Here is a 5475-nt window from a genome sequence, read left to right as displayed (position 1 = left end):
ACTGCCACTGTGCTTGTTTAAAAGCCATGATGTCTCTCTCTCATGGGTGGGCCAAATTCTCTGGGCGGGCAAAGCAGAGAAAGGGGAGGCAACCTTGCCCCTTATGACCTCATAAGGAGCAATATTCCAGATCGGCCCATATGAGCTTTCATTTTCTCAATGAGCAGGATACCGAGGGCTCGGTTTACACCTATCACCATTTCTAGCCAATGGGGGGTCATAGGCAAGCTGGGGGAACTCATATTAATGTTTAAAAAAAAAAAAAAATGAGAAAGTGAAATTGTCATGTCTTATGATGCAAGAGCTGTGTGTAAGACTTTAGTTCTCATCCTAGTCAGAAAATAAATATTTAAACATATTTATTTAATCACATTTGAATTGTTTTGCTGTCCTGATTCATAAATGCACTTGATTGTCCTCTGCGTTAGATCCAGAAAATGCTGAACAAGACCCAAGGGATTCCTTTTTGTGAAGGTATGGAAGCGTTTGAGAGGGATTGTAACTTTTCTTTAGGGGTAATGGCACTTTTTTGTCATTTTCTTTTGACATTTTTGGACAAAGAAGTGATGGGAAACGAGGGGCTATGGGGGGGGGGGGGAAGACCGGTTAATAATATTGGTTGAGTTCCCAGAGTGGGACAAGCACTTTAAGCACTCTAATTATCTTTAGATGTTTAGTGATGTGTGTGTTATTTGATAAATGCCTACAATAAATTATCAATGAATAGTTGAAAAATGTCAGTCATGCAATGGGCTGCTTAAAAGAGGAGCTACAGTTTGTGGAAGCAGATGTGTGGAGCTCCTGTAAGAGCAGATCAGACCAGTCCTCGCTGGCAGAGACCGGTCAGATCGCTGTCTCTTAAAACATAAGGTCACAAAGTTAAGTGCAGACTCGTCAGTGTTTTTACATTTTTCCCTTTTGGAGCTTTTTCTTTAGTAGAGCCAAACCTGCCTACTCTGTAAATATTCTGCACTAAATCCGTTGCTGTATAAATTAATGACTACTTCAAAGACAGTTTTTTGTCTGTCTGAGCTACATACACTTCTCCTCTCACCCTCCTCTATCCCCCTCCTCTGTTCCATGTTCTTCCCATACCTCACCCTTCTCTTCATACCTAATAAAAAGCTGCAAGCACAATGCTGCTAGACGGTCCTGTCCATGCAGCTGACAGCCATCTCCCTTTTTGTTAACACAGTGTTCTTCTCTGCCTGTCAGATGATGCGTGGCTTGAGTGTAAAAGAACAGGGGATGAAGGGGAATGCGGCGAAACGAGTGAGCCCCGCACATCCTATTCCAGCTGAACTTATGATGACTGAAGGTAGTTCCAGTTTTATAGGGATCTATGTGTGTCGAACAAGATGCATTGGACATTGTAACGCACCACACTGCTTGGAAGTACAGAAGGGTGGGGAATGCGAACATGTGCGTGCAAGCCCCAGAAAGCCCGGAAAGGATGGAGTGAGAGAGAGCAGATGGAGGTGAGGGAGAAAGCAAAGGGAGTGAAAAAGAGATGACATCACCGAGAAAATGCTGAGCTGGATTCAAGGGCTCCTGGATGAAAGAGGTCTGCTCCCATAGTGCACCATCTCTCCCTCTCCCTCTTTTTTTCCTCTCTCATGAGATGTACAGTGCAGTCCGTGTTCCCATCCCTACACGGTTAGTTAATGGACGGGAGGGTTGAATATTTTAAATAGCGCTTTGCTCTCCATCTTTTTCCCTCTATGCTCTTCTCTCTCCCTTTTTTTTTCTTGTTCGGTTGTGCATTAGTCAAGTGCACACATGACCCTGTTTCTGCTACTGCAGTCCATGCTTAGAATCTGCATGACATCATGCTGTATTTTTGGGATTAGTGGGATGAGGGGCACTATAGTGAGTGTCCTACCTTATTCTTTTTAGTCTCCCTAGGGGGCAGATCCCCTCCTTGCTGGTTGTATTAACTGCCCACTTGCAAGGGAACTATTCACCTACGGATGCTCCACTGCATCATGTTAGGGAATTTAGATGAAGTATTTTACAGTAACACTGCTAGTAAAGTGATGTTGTACTATCTGGTTATTGGACCCAGCCTACGGCTTGACTGACTATGCAAGAAAAAAAACGTAAAGCTTCATATTTGTAATATAGCGGTTTGAAATGTAAGGCTTTGTTGCATACATTCACACAATTCATTGCTAACTGGCTGTTACATTACACTCATTGCTACACAAATGCTACCCCTACCAGCCTCTTGGGCAGACACACACGCACTCCCACACACTCACACTTGTGTTCACTAAGACAACCGTGGTTGCCTGCTGAGGATTCTGACGGCCTCTTTTGGACCAGCGCCATATACATTCCTCTTTCCCCAGGTTGCCATTGGTTTATCTAAGCCCAGGCAGTGCACTCTGTCACCCCTTTAAGTGTGTGTATACTGTAGTTTATGTGCATATGTGCATCTGTTTCAGTGTAAGTCTATGTATGTCAGTATGTACCCTCTCATAGGAAGTTAACCTCTTCTGTTTTTCCATGATTTTCACACACACACACACACACACGCGCACACACACACACACTCTCACACACACACTACGCTTGTGTTCACGTCTCATTGTAAACCACTCGCACATACTTAAAATGTACCCTGGTGTGGGCCCTCAGTGTGTACACGTAGTTATACTGTACTCGCATCTAATACACTTGTTGGCTCAGAGCCAGGTGCAACAACTGAAGGAGGATGCTATAGAAAACATGTGGACCAGCTGTTTATTGTTGCTTGAATAACAGAGAATTTAGACTGCTTCACTCTTAAACACGTCTATACAGTGTTGCAGGAAGTATTTAAATCCTTAACTAAATAGCAATACCACAATGTAAAAATACTCAAATACCAGAAAAAGTCCTGCATACAAATTGTTATTTAGGTAAAACAACAGCAAAATGTACTTTAGATATTAAAAGCATTAGATCACAATAACTATAGTAACTGGTATTAGATCAAAATATATCATATATTTTATTTTGTTATTATTATTAGTATTGATGCATTAAAATCTAAACAGCAATTTAATATTGTAGCATGTCAAAAAGATGCAAATTCTGAACACTTAATATATTGTTGGGTTGAAGAATCAAAAACAATGCGTTGTACTTGAGGTATTGTACTTTTTACGACATTTATTTGACAGATACTTGTTGCTATGCAAATACTGAACTTTTACATACAATCAATTGGTCATTTTATAACGCACCTAAGATATAAAGTGGTTATAATCAGCTCAACCTCAAACAGCTGCAATGTTAAAATGCTTATTACACATAATGCATCAATAATAATTCATTGTTTGATAAAATAACATCATGAATGGGGTAAAAGTATTAACAATTTCACATTTTAATTTGGTATTTCTAATTTAGTTGAGGATCTAAATGGCTCTTCCACCACTGTTTCTTCTTGTCAACATCTTTCCCTGGACTGGTTTGTGTGAAGCATCCTTTTGCTTCCATGCTTGTCCACACAAAGGATCAATCAGTAAATCCAGCATTGTCTTATTCTGGTTCCTTCAACAGTTCTGGGGCTTAAAAGCTCAATGCTGGGTTTCAACTTTGTGCTTCTCCAGAGATCCTTTCTCTCTTTGCCTGTCACAACATCAATTAGGATCAATTAGAAGCCCTAACAATAAAAGATGGCACCCGCCTTCATCACTAAACGGGCTGTAGCTGGTTCTTTCATCTGTGTTTGCGCTGAAAGATTTGGTTGCGGTGACCAAGAGGGGGAGGAGCTATCGGCCATTGTTTTTTTTGTGGCATTGTGTTTGTGAGGCTTACGCACGGACATCTGTCTGAAAGAGGGGAGGAATTTCTTCTGACACTCCATTTCAGCTTATTTTCTATCAACACAATGCTCCTCTGCTGGTTGGGTGGTCCCTGTCTCGGCCAGCTGTTCAACACATACATTAGCATTTTAAACAACTTAATAACAGTGATACGTACGTAAGAAGAGCAAAGGAGGACAGGGGAGTTGGTTCGGTCCATTCTGAATGTGTGTGTATCGAGGAGAGAAAGAGAAGGATTCAATGGTTGGAGTTCAATTGTCATAACAGAATTCCTTGATTCCAGGAATCAAGTGGGGCCTGGCCACCCATCTGGACTACAGAGCACTGAGTCTACACACAAATGTGCTCTAGTGCAGTCAGCGAACCCCTCACTGGTGGAATTACACTGGCTGGAGGCTGTTCCAAGTCAATAACACAGACTGATCCCTGATGCTGAACTTCCGTGAAGTCCTGGCTGGTCTCAGCGCTTCATGTACCTGCTCAGCGCTCCAGCTGACATCTGGCTGCACGGTGGGCTGAACGGGGATCAGTGGGTCTATCGCTGCTCTGCACCTGGCCGCAGGTCACTCCGACTTGAAACACGGTTCAGAGAACAGAGTCGAGACCATAGGAACATTGAGCCTCGGAGATTGTTCAGTTCATTTCCTCCAAGCGATGAGATGTTCTGTACTTTAACACAATCTTCTTATCACGTGGGGACCAGAACCTCGAGGTTAGTTGTCTGACTTTCTGATGGAGACAGAGTGTTGCAACGTGGGTATGGTGGCATTATTGTGTGTATAGGGCTAACCCAGTACATGCTTACATGATATCCCAAAAGGGAGATTCTTAAAGGTCTAAGAATGTTGTGGTCCACAGTATAACATAAATCCTAGGCCCCACCTTAGCTCTCATTGTCAAACTGACACTAGTGGAAGAGCTTCCTGGGTTTTAGTGCCCCTATTGTTTACACACTTACACATTCTCAGACTTGAATGATCTTTATTTTGTTGATTCGTGGTCATTTGCATTGAGCTCGTTCGTGACTGATGTACAAGGGACATGAGTTAAGTGCAGTAATGCAGGAAGCGGTCAGGAAGAATAGTTAGGAAAATATTTGAGAAGGTGAACTGGTGAAAGACAGATAGGCAGAGAGAAAAATAGAGTGAGATTTAGAAGCTATATGTTGTGGTTTTGGGGATTAGGAGGGAGGGATGGATGGTGTAAGACAACTCACCAAACTCATCTTTGGTCTAAATGGCTTCTGGCCACTGATTCTTTCTTAAAGCGTCTTCTCTTCTGTCTTACATCTCGTTTTACTGCCAGCCCTCCGCTGTGCAGTGCTTACGTCAGAGAATCCCACTGTTAGGCAACACTTAGCCAACATAATGACAGAACAGCTCAGCCAAAGATAGATCAGCCTTTTCTGGCTCCTGGATTCACTCGATGGGGCTCGACTTCTCTGGCCTAGGTTTGACCATTAGGGCTTGATTAGCGTGGCCTGGGTTGAGTAGACACTGAGCTTGAAGAGTATGTCCTCACTGGCTCTGTTTCAACAAAGGGTACTCAACTAGTGCGACCTGGATTTGACTGTCTGGCTGCCACTAATGTGGTCTGGGTTCAGTAGACAGAGCTTGACTTGTATGGCCTGAGTTCATCAGATGGAGTCCAACATTTTTGG

Source organism: Etheostoma cragini, chromosome 8 (genome assembly GCF_013103735.1).
Source record: "Etheostoma cragini isolate CJK2018 chromosome 8, CSU_Ecrag_1.0, whole genome shotgun sequence".
Lineage (NCBI taxonomy): Eukaryota > Metazoa > Chordata > Actinopteri > Perciformes > Percidae > Etheostoma > Etheostoma cragini.
The sequence above is the reverse complement of the archived record's forward strand: the minus strand, read 5'-3'. Positions refer to the sequence as shown.